General features: G+C 41.3%; 1 protein-coding gene across 9 annotated transcripts in view; it reads right to left on the bottom strand.

Moving 5' to 3' along the window:
* Positions 1–12,289, bottom strand: part of ELMO1 (engulfment and cell motility 1) — a 478,109-nt gene that overhangs the window by 351,013 nt on the left and 114,807 nt on the right. The gene's annotated exons all lie outside the window — the stretch shown is intronic.

Genomic DNA, 12,289 nt, shown 5'->3' with positions numbered 1-12,289 from the left:
GTACAGCAGAATATTCTACTGAACTTCTCAGGCTAGGTCATAAAGAGCTGTGCTCTTTCCGCTTGGTTCTCTTGGAACACTTGCTCTCAGGAAGTGCCCCCTCTCTGGGAGCTTCTCAGAATCCTACCACCATGCAATGAGGAAGCCCAAGCCACTTGGAAAGACCACATGTAGGCCCCCCCGGGATACAGTTCCAGCTGAGCCCAGCCTTTGAGTTACCCAAGCCCAGGAGCCAGACATATGAGTGAAGAAGCTTCCAAATGATTCCAGTCCCCAGGTATTTGTGTCTCTGTAGATAAGACTCCACACATCATCAAGAAGAGACAAGTCATCGTCCTTAATTTGCCATATCCACATACCTGACCCAGAGAGGATCGAGGAGCAAAATTAATAATTTCCACTGATGATGGTCTTTTTGTTTGTTGTTAAGTTTGGGGCTTTTCAAATGCAACAATAGGTAACTGGAAAATGAGGATCAAAAATGATCATGCAATAGTTATTACTGTAACTTAACTCTGATCACAGTAGGGAAGAGTGGGCAACCTTCAACCCCAATGCCACCCAAGTGTCACATCCAGAAAACAGTTGCAGGAACACTACCTTTCCTGGGTGGAGGCAAGGTCTTCCTCTGATCTTTCCCCAGTCTTTCTACCATACTTTCTATCTTCTTTTTTATTTCTCCTTTTCCTTGTGGTTTTTGTTCATGCCTACCCCTTCAGTCTGCCCTTAAGTCACTGTTTTACTGCTGTAGTTGATATTCACCTTTCACTAAACATATTCTTATTGAGCATTGTTATAGACATAACAATAGAATAGAATAACAAAGAATAACAATAGAATAACAAAGGTGAGAAATCTAACTTTGTAATCTTGTAAAGCAAACAGTGTAATGAAATGTTTTTCAAACTGTGTATTGCAACCACTAATAGTCATGAAATCCTCCTTAGGGCCCTAAAAATATTCTAAAAATGTAAAGCAAAATAGAAAATAATGGACTAAAAAGAATGATAAATAGGCATTCCAAGTGGTATGGTGACTATTGTTTCATGAATCCATTACGTTACCTTTGAGAGAGACAGAGAGAGAGAGAGAGAGAGAATTTATATTGTGTCTCCATCTTTAAATATTGAGTAATAGTCTCATAGCCATTCAAAAATAAACCTCATTCCCGACATATAAAAAAACATGAACAGGATTGTGCTTAGGAAATTTGTGATTAAGTTTCTGGCTTTGGAACACATCGTAAGAGTCAAAAAAAACCACTCTCAGAACTAATCTCCTCTACTGATCATGGGTCTTTGTTGTTTACTGTTATGGGTTTTGTTTAGAAGGGGGGTTCTGAAGTTTCTAGGGTCATTTTGGTAAACAAGTTCCTGCCTTTGCAGGAAAGCCATATGCCACTCATTCCGTATTTGAGCATTACACAGTTAAATGTTTCAGGACTTGAGTCAATCTATTCATTGGTTTAATAGCTGAACTGGAGAACATGGAATTATCATGACCTCTGGCATTTATCTTTGCCTGCAATTCTAGAAGCATTCGTATCTTACCCAACACAAGCGAGGGAGCCTAAGCAAAAAAAGTTAGCTGCCTGTGTAATTATTGTGCTGTAGCCTCTATCCAGCAGTCCGTGGTAAGAATTAAATAACATGTCATAAAACCCACTGACATCTGAGTAATACTGGTGGCAGTCAGTACCGTCCTCTGTCCTCCTCCCTCTCATTTATGTCTCAACTTAGACTGTCTTTTCTTTTTTTCTTCATCCTGAAATAAGTATATACTCTTCCAAGTTAGGAAGAGCACCAAATAATTTAGAATGATAGCTCCCATCCAATTCCCAAGTTCTAATTAGAAAATTCTAAAACCCAAAAAAATGTTTTTAGAGAAGACTTCAGAAAGTCTACTGCCAATTTCGTTTGAGTCACTAAGAGCAAAGGCACCAGGATAGAGGTGGGGTGACATTCCCATAAAAGGAAATGGCTGACTGAAGCCCAATACCAGGGCTGGAAAGCTCCTGAGGAAAGTCAGGACAATCTTTGTGTGTGTGTGTGTGTGTGTGTGTGTGTGTGTGTGTGTGTGTGTGTGTCTCAATTGTCACCAGCTGGGCTTGATGGATTGAGAAAGACCTGAGGAAATCCAAGAGTAGTACCTATCATTCTCTCCCAAACAATATCCCAGAAAACAAAACCCTGGTATGTCATGTGGCTATCATCTTGCTCTCAGCTCCGCGCCCGCCTTTGACTTCAACTACTGAATTGGGAAAAATCCAGTATGTTCTTAAAGTAAATATTAATAACCCTTTGGTTCCTGAGTTGTAGAAACTAAACATGTAAGATCTGAGGGATGATAATAAAACACTCTTGGTTCACCTGTGACAAGACTGAAGGTTTGTATGCCCTCCCCCCAAAAAAGAAATCATTTGTTAAATCCTTATCTCCAGTGTGATGGTATTAGGAGGTGGGGCCTTTGGGAGGTGATTAGGTCATGAGGGTGGAGCCCTCCTGAATGGGATTAGTGCCCTTAGAAAAGCTTCCATTCCCCTTCCTCCATAAAAGGGCACGATGACAACATGGCCTCTTATGAACGAGGAAGCAATCACTCACCAGACACTGAATCTGCCAGCACTTTCATCTTAGATTCCTTAGCCTCCAGAACTGTGAGAAATAAATTTCTGTATTTCTGTTGTTTATAAGCCACTCAGTCTATGGTGTTTTGTTATAGCAGCTCAAAAAGACTAAGGCGCAAGCAAATACAAGATGACAAATTTCAAAGCATTTTTCCTGTTGGTTAAAATTCTTGCTCCAACCTCTGTTCTTAGTGGCTTGTTTTCACCACATGCACATATAATTCCGACTGCAAACACTTGTTCCTTGGTTATTGGAAAATGTGTCACCACAGTGGAGTGTGACTATTGTAAGCTTTTCCTTCATTTAGTTAAAGATTGTGTGGGGGTGGGGAGAGCAAACCAGTGAGGTTTGTAAGTCCTCGCCCACGTTTTCCTTCATGGAGACTCTAAAGTCAGTATTTAAGCCTAGGGTTCTCTCCACTCTTCTGAGACCACTGCTTCCACTCAGGGACTGTCTGAAATAAAGCACTGAAGATGGGTGAGCCACATGAATATTCACGGATCCCATGCGGTGAAATAAAGCAAGACTCACTTTCTCAGAATTGAACGATCACACAATTTGGGGTAAATTACCTCTCATAACTGCAGTTTTGTTCTTAGAAGTTGTTATTTACCACAATGAAAATAAAAGTAATAATATTGACTTAGAAATTGTATTACTGTTTGCTCATATGCGTAATGACGATTTATCTGTATAACATATGGTACCAGAGGGTCCGTTAGATTTCCCTCCCCGTCACTATTGTTGTGACCTGGAGATAAACCCCTACAGCTGACCCCTATAAGTTCTCATATAGAGGTCATTTATTACAAATAGGCGGTACTCAGATCCGTGGGACTGGGTTTAAGTATCATTTTATGTAATCTAACAAATCTTTGAAAATTTTCGCTCGATACCCAGCACAGTGTAGATATTATATATGTGTGCATATCTGTATGTATATACGAACTTATTGTGAAAAAGATAATTAATCAGTTGTGGGGGACTGAAAGCCAACCAGAATTTTCTAACAGTGATTTAAGACTGTGTCTAAGAGGGGCATTAAGATCCATTTATCCATTCTACAATCCCTCCACTGTTAATAATCTGAAAGTGTATGTACATATTCTGGTAACTGAATTAACCACCATCCGACATAATTTATTAAGCAACTAACTGTACTTTTTATCTTGCAAAGAAAACTGCATCACGTCAAATCAACAAACAATCCTCGAACACCTACCTATTATATTCAAGGAACCATGGGAGACACTGCAGGGGACCCAGAGGTAGAACAGTCTTTGACTGTAAGGCATTTGGAATCCAGAGGAGGGGGAAATACGACAGTCTAAGGCAACAACAAAGAGACACCAGGCCTGATTAGCTAAAAAAATGAATCTAAGAGAGAGTAAACTCAAGAGACAGTAATTTCTATAGCAGCAGTGAGGCAGGGGAGAGATTTAGAAGAGGACTGAATTAATAAACTAATCTCCAAAATTGGGGTTAAGATTATTTCAGACAAGCGACCAAAGTCTCTTCCATCTTAAACAATTTTGGATTGGTAGGGAGAGGAACATCAACTGTCCTGAGATGGCACTTATTTTAATGACATTTCTTCTGGTGAATGTTTGCAGCTAAGACTCCTTTCCATAGAAGCAAGGAGTAGGTCATTTCATGTTTTTATCCTCAACACCTAACCTAGTACCTGAAACATAATGGGGGGGGGGGGCAAGACTGAATTTCAGGTTAGGAAAGTTACACAGGGGTGACACAGCAAGGTTTATTTGAAGAATACTAAGGAAGTGTATCTAAATTTAAATGAACAAGAGAAAGACAGTAAAATGGAAAATGTTGACTGGGACAAGACTGTGACACACCTTGATGGCCACGTTAAGTAAGAAAGTTGGACCTCATTTCTCTCGCAGCAACAGTACAAACCAATTAGAATGAGGCCTGCAGCTCAGGGAGCACGCAGGCCTACAAGTCAATGAGAATTCACAATATGGGCTTTCATCATATGCAGGAGGAATCAAGGGAAAGATCCAGAGGCTACTGACACTTTTAGTGGGCAGCGTTTAAACACAGCACCAAGATCACCCACATTTGTGAAAAAAATGCTTGATCTCCAGCCTTGATCTAGAGTCTGACTCTCCAGATTTGCGGCCCTGATCTGCATTTAAGTGAGAGCCGCTGCTTTGGAAGATGGAAATATCCTGGGTGGAAATGACACAGCTTTACTAGCTAAAAATTAAAGCCCTACACAACTCTGTAAATATACCAAAAACCATTGTATGCAATACTTTAGGTAGAATTTACGATGTATGAATTATATCTCAATAAAGGTGTTTTAAAAAATAAAGCAGAAAGGGATCAAATATATGGTGATGAAAGGAGAACTGACTCTGGGTGGAGAACACACAGTGTGACATACACATGATGTATTACAGAATTGTGCACCTGAAACCTATGTAATTTTACTAACAATTGTCACCCCAATAAACTTTAAATAAATAAAAATAAATAAATAAAGCAGACAAATTCATATCCTACTTAAAAGATTTTTTTAATGTGTACTGAATCACAAGGGTCCAAAAATACAAGGTCAAATTATAAACGTAATTGACTGAAAAATCCTATTCCTGATCATCTTTTCAAACATGACCCCCGTCAATCATCAATCAGTATCAACCTCGCCCACCGCTAGACTGAAAACACTAAGAGGAGAGGAACTGTGCCTTAAGTATCTTTCTCACCCCAGCACATATTTAGTTGTCAAATCTGAGCAAATCAATTTTTCCTCCTTGCACTACTATGCCCTAATCTATAGGAAATATTACACGTTTTTCTACTTATTTCCCATGAATACGAACGTAAATTAGAACATTTTTATATTCTAAGTTAGGAGTGTTCAAAGAGAAGTTAAAATTGGATGTAAGTCAGGGAACTATAGATTATCATTTGATCAGGCTGTGCAAATCAACACATTTATCAAGAAGACATTGTGTAAATAAATTGAATGAGTAATTTTATTCAACTGCAATGTATTATTATTATTATTACTCTTAGCCAAGATATCAAGGGAGACAGCAAGCTTTTGAGGGCAGATATTCCAAGAAGATTCTTATCTGGTCCCATTTTCCACCCAGCATTTGATGTCAATCTCTATGCATTTTTTCAAAATACCCTTGCATTCTTTTCTTCTCCACAGTGAACTGTTTTCTGATAGTTTCTAGCATAGTTTCTAGCACTCTTCCAGGATGGTGCATTCAGGCTGTCTATAGTCCAGGGGAATCTATAGTCCAAACATTTGTGGTCAGGTTCAGCTTAAAACCCTCTGAAGGCTTCCCAATGTTCTTTGAATAAAGATCAAAATCCTTAATGAGGCCTGAAGAATTGGGGCTTATGCAAAACTCTGCAGCCACACTTCTTGCCCATTTTAAGGTCTTCTACCCCTTCCCCAACCTTTCTTTTAGATCCCTGCTTAAATGTCACTTGCTGCAGGCTAAACGAGGTCTGGACGCTCACATTTGTCCTTTGTGGCACTTATAATTATAACTGGTTAATTTGTGGTAAACATTTATTTGTCTTTCTCCCCTTCTGGACATTGAAAGTCACGGAGGTTGGAACCACCTCCAGCTCATCACTGTGCCTGGCACATCCGGAAAGTCAGACACATTTCTTTATTGAATACATGCATTCATGGTTTTTTTCCTTCTGGCGTGGCTGTTTCTTTTTGACAGCCCTGGATTATGAGCTGGCAGATCCAGGACAATCAGCCTGTCGAGGAGAGCCCAGTGCTTTCCCAGGGCTGGTGGCAGGCATACAAGCAGCCAATAGAGCTCGGGGCATCCACGATAGAAGTCAGTTTCAGTCACGAGTCAAAAAAGAAAGAATTAAGCAGCAAGGCACATGGGAACTCAGGGTCTTTAACAAAGGAGACAGCAGGTGGCGGAGTGAAAGAAAGGCAAGGGAGGGAGAGCTCAAAGCGCTGAGTGAGAGAAACATTTGGAGTCAGGAACCCCAGAAGAGCTAACAAGACAGGGCAAGGAGGAAAGCAGAAACGTTTTCTTTGCCCATTCCTGCCTGCTGAGAGCCAGTCCTGGAGGCAACGGCCCACGTGTGCAGGTGGCAGCCCGTGCTCGTCAACCTGGCTGGGCTGTAGCCTGCAGAGGCAGCAGCAGTGGCTTGCGCTGAACGAATCCAGACACTTTCCCCAATGGCAGCAGAAAAAGGACTCCTTCCTAGGACACGTGGTTGATTAGGAAATTTACCAGGTTCCTGGGCTCCCATTAAAATGCCTGTCCTCGTGAAAGCTCTTTGATCAAGACTAACGAAGACACGCATAAAGGAGTTTAAGGGGCAGGACCGAAAAGTCACAGCAGGTCTCCTCACAGGGATACAAAGGCAGGACACAGAGAGCAGAGAGGGAAATCTGGACTGGAAGCTTCCCCCTCTCACCCTACTTTCTGGGTCTTCATCCCTACTTCTCTCAAGTCTCAATCCTTTCTGCAGATGGGTTTCACTCCGCGTACTATGGCTCGGTCTACTACCCTTTGTATTCAGCTCACAGGAAGATTTATCTGCTGTGGTGTCATATCAACTTTGACTACATATGACTTTCCAGTTCTAGCAAACACCATCACTCAACTCAACTCTCAATTTCACATTCCCAGGAGAAGATGTATGGGGGCCCAGGTAGGATAAGGTGCCAACTTTTGGTCCCAATGAACTGTAGGAGCAATAGGGAAGGGGCACACGACATGAAGCCTTTGAGCTGCCCTTCCTAAGAGGCAGAGGCAGGGCCGCTCTCCAGGAAGACACGTGCCTCAGTCCGTTTTCTACTTTGTTTGGTGGTGGTGGTGTGCGTGAATCCCTTTCTTCAGGGAAGAACACACTCCCAACGTGAGGCTTCCTTCAACCACTTAGCATACAGCACTTGTATTTATTCTCCCTATTTAATTCCCCTTTGCAATGGTTTTCAGTGACTTTCAAACATTTTTGACCCCCAAGCCAGGGTGACAACTAAGACTATACATGCATTTTATATATAAATGTACATGAACAAATATTTCAGAAAATGACACACGTAACATACTCTAATCTTTTTCTACTCCACTATACTCCAATTTCATGCTCTTTCAACCTACTAAATTGATTTATCCCTATTAATAAGTGATCACCTACAGCTTGAAAAACACTACGATTACCTCTATTATCCTTTAAATATAGCATTTAAAAGTAATTTTATATTTTTCACATTATACTCAAGGTAGAAGAAAATTCCCCAATCTTTTCCAGTAATACCCCAAAGCCCACAATAGTTTCGCCACTCTTAAAAGATGAACCCCATTGACCTGAAATGTCTGTGCTTTAGGAAATCAACACAAAACAGAAGCTGGTGCAACTAACACAAATGCCTCAATCTCCTTCATGAGACAGCCTATGTCCGTCCCACTGAAAAGGCATGTTTGAAATGAAAACAAGTAGGTATCAATTTGAAACGTGTAGGTACTGTCTTCATTAGTGTTCTTGAGCCACCCCCATGACACCATTCCCACTTTGTTTAGCGACCAAGAGACATGCATTCTTGTGTCACTTGACCCAGCTTAGAAGTGCCATCCACCGCCTCTGTACAAAGCTGACCTTCCCACACAGGGCTGGAACCAGTTCCTCGGGACTTATTAGCTTTGTTCCGGATGGAAAAAAGGCCCTGCTGGTGATGTGTGTTGCTTTGGGGAAGTTCTAAGACAAATTACTTGGTGAGGCAACGCTGGTCAACTGGGGTTGTTGGGCCGAGGGTGCTCATAGAATGGAACACTTTTTGGAGGACTAAGAGGGGGTCAAATGAGGACTTCCCACAGAGAAAACTAGGGAAGTGAAAGAAGAGGATCAATTTCCATCTCCAGCACCAAGAACTGGTGTGCCCTCTATTTGTGGTATAGCATACAGAAAACCCGGGAATTCCTGTGTGTCCCCAGCACAGCTCCAGAGTACAGCCCATGGCTCCGGAGTCAGACTTCCTACATCCAATCCCAGCTCTGTTACTTACACCCCTGAGCTCAGTTGTACCCTCTGTAAAACGGAGCATATAGCAGTGAAACCTGGTCCATAGCCTAACTGGGAAGATTCAGATATAACAAACAGCTCATGTGAGGCACATAGCAAGCACCCAACAAGTGTTACCACCCACCAGATAACCCCAACTGGCCTGCCAAGGTACCTAAAATTCACAGGAAGAACTGTCTTTGAATGGATCCATTTCCCATTTGTCTCTCATAATTCAATTCAGACATTATTTAAATTATGTTAGCCTTCTCCAGGACACTTTTGGACCCCTCTTTTCTTCCATACTGTAGTTATCCCTTATCTGTGAGGGATACTTTCCAAGACCCCCAGAGGATGTCTGAAACCACAGACAGTACTGAATCCTAAATACAGAGGGTGCCAAAAAAATGTATACACATTTTTAAGAAAGGAAAACTGTATTAAAATTGTAATACTCAATATATATCAATAACAAAAGATGAATACAAGTCACGTTTGACTTCTGCAATTACCAGAGGTGCTCAAAGTGGTTCCCATCAGCGTCCAGACACTTCCGATTACGGCGAACTACTGCTTGAACAACGTTGACCAAAGTGTCCACTTGTGTACATCTTTTTGGCACCCCCAGTATATGATGTTTATCCCTATACATACATACCTATGATAGAGTTTAATTTATAAATTAGGTACAATAAGAGATTAACAACAACTAATAATAAAATAGAACAGTTACAACAATCTACCATTACAAAAGTTATGTGACTATAGTCTCTCTGTCTCAAAATATCAAGAACTTTCACATTTTCACTGGGAGGAGCACTTTAGGGCTTCTCTTTGGCATATCCGAACTGCCAGCATCGCTCTTCTTGCATGTTGGGACAATTATTCAGTGAAATTATGTGAACACAAGGAGAGATGCAGCACCAGTTGCAGAAGGCTACTAAGTAACCAGCGGGCTGGGAACATACATATGGATGCGCTGGACAAAAGGATGTCATGCCCTGGGTGGGATGGAGGGGGACTGTGTGAGAATTCATCACACTTCTCAGAACAGCATGCAATTGAAAAGTTATGAATTGTTTATTTCTGGAATTTTCCATTTAATAGTTTCAGACCATGGTTGACCACGGTAACTGCAGCTGAGGATAAGGAGAGACTCCTGTAATTACCCTCCTCTCCTTCCTCAAAATCTGTGCCCATTTCAAGACTTTTGCCCCAGCTAGATCTTGAGATACCTGAATGCAGAGAATAGGGTGCATTTATGTCACTAAGCTCTTTGCGGAGCCCAGTGCTCAAGGCATCACAGCTGCACTGAATTCCACATGACAATTAAGTCGATTCCTGACCCAGTGGGAAATACCAGTCCTAGGGGCACCCAACCTCAGTCTGCCCAGTGAGTCTGGGGAGCTCATGGCCTGTCTGGGAACCCAGAGCACCTAGGCAGTAGGAAATGTATAAGAAGGGGTACTCCTCAAACAACCCCACTTCCTTCCCAAAGGTTCCTGGGGCCAGCTTTGCAGAGAGGATCTGAGGAGGCATGTTTTTCTGTGTTATTCCAAAACAAGAATTTAGCAAACTAAGACACTGCCAAGGTACACCACTAACTTTCATACATTCTGAAGTAGGTCTTAGCAGGGGGAAACCGAACACCATTCTGAAATCGTGATCAAACTTCAATTGTCCACACGAGCTCCTAAGGGCATACTTGCCCATGTCCCAAGCTGTGGGGAACTACCTCTCTGCATGCTTATAATGAACGATGACAAGGCAACGTTCCCGTTTGCCCACAAAGACTGGTATTAGTGCACTGATACTACCTCAGCCAATGATATAATCCATACCAAAAGCAAATGAAAATGTACTTGCTAATCCCTAGTGAGTGGAAGATTGCCGGGTCAAACTTTCTCCAAGTTGTCCTCTTAAGGAATAAGAAAGTCACAGACTGGGGCTGCTAACCAGTGCTCACAGGCTGTAACTTTCCGCATTTATTTTCTAGAGGCAATTACCATTAGGATCACTGGCCTTGTGTCAACAAAGAAAGGGCATCATAAATAAATTGGGGCCCAGGCTGTAGGGGTGGGGACGGAGGGTTTCTAGGAGGCAGCATAGAAAGTTCTGGAGGCAGACCCACCTGGGTGCAAGCCTCAGCTGGCCCACTGCTTATCGGTATGAGCGAAACAAGTTGTTACATAACCCCTCTCTGTCTCACGTTCCTCACTGAAAAATGGAGATAATAATACCTTCATCTTCAGACTGGAATGAGGATAATGGACTAAAATGTGTATCACTTTCTTTCTATCACTCTTTTTCAGAAGACAAATTCCATCGAAATACTTAAAGTTAACACAAGTCTCAAAAAAAAAAAAAAAAAACCAAATGGGACTACATCAAACCAAAAAGCTTCTGCACAACAAAACAAACCATCTACAGGATAGGAAGGCAACCTCCAGAATGGGAGAAAATATTTGCAAATCATATATCTGATAAGGGGTTAATAACCAAAATATGTAAAGAATTCACACAATTCAATATCAGAAAAACAAACGACCCAATTGGAAAATGGGCAGAGGCGCTGAATAGACATTTTTCCTAAGAGGACACACAGCTAGATGGCCAACAGACACACGAAAAGATGCTCAACATCCCTAATTATTAGGGAAATGCAGATTAAAACTACAAGGAGAGTTCATCTCACACCTGTAAGAACGGTTATCATTGAGAGAGACAGAGAGAGAGAGAGAGAGAGAGAGAGAGAGAGAGAGAGAGAGAAAGAGAGAGAGGTGTTGGGAGGATGTAGAGAAAAGAGAACCCTCAGACACTGTTGATGTGAATGTAAATTGGTGCTGTCATGGTGGAAAAATAGTTCTACCGCAGTGAGTGCAGTCCCGCTTCTGGGTATACATCCACAAGAAATAAAAGCAGGGTATTGAAGAGCTATACGCACATCCATGTTCATTGCAGCATTTATAATTGCCAAGATATGGACATAACCTAGGCATCTGTCAACGGACGAATGGGTCAAGATGTGGTACATACGGTGTATACGATGGAATACGATTCAGCCATGAGAAAGAAGGTAATCCTGCCATTTATGACAACATGGGGGGACCCGGAGGGCATTGTGCCAAGTGAGAGAAATCAGACATAGAAAAACAAATAATGCTTGGCATCCTTTATATGTGGAATCTTAAAAAGAAAACAAAAAAGTCAAACATAGAAACAGAGAGTGGAAGAGTGATTGCCAAGGGCTGAGGGGTTGAAAGAAATAGAAACATTGGTAAAGTGTAGAAACTTTCAGCTATAGAATGAGGATAGCCTGAAGATCTAATGTCTAATGTAAAATACGGTAATTGTCGATCACACTGTATTATATAATTGAAACTTGCTGAGAAAGTAGAACTTATATGTTCTCACTAGATAGGTAGATAGGTAGGTAGATAGATAGATAGATAGATAGATAGATAGATAGATAGATAGATAGATAGAAAGATAGACAGACAGACAGACAGACAGATGGGATGGGTGTGTTAATTAACTAGGTGTGCACATATATCAAACTACCATGATGTACATAAAAATATTTTACAATTTTGTCAGTTATACCTCAATAAAGCCAAAAAGATACACTATTTTTCAAT

The sequence above is a fragment of the Rhinolophus hipposideros genome, assembly GCF_964194185.1.
Source record: "Rhinolophus hipposideros genome assembly, chromosome: 18".
NCBI lineage: Eukaryota > Metazoa > Chordata > Mammalia > Chiroptera > Rhinolophidae > Rhinolophus > Rhinolophus hipposideros.
Note: the sequence above shows the minus strand (reverse complement) of the source record. Positions and strands in the feature narration are given on the sequence as shown.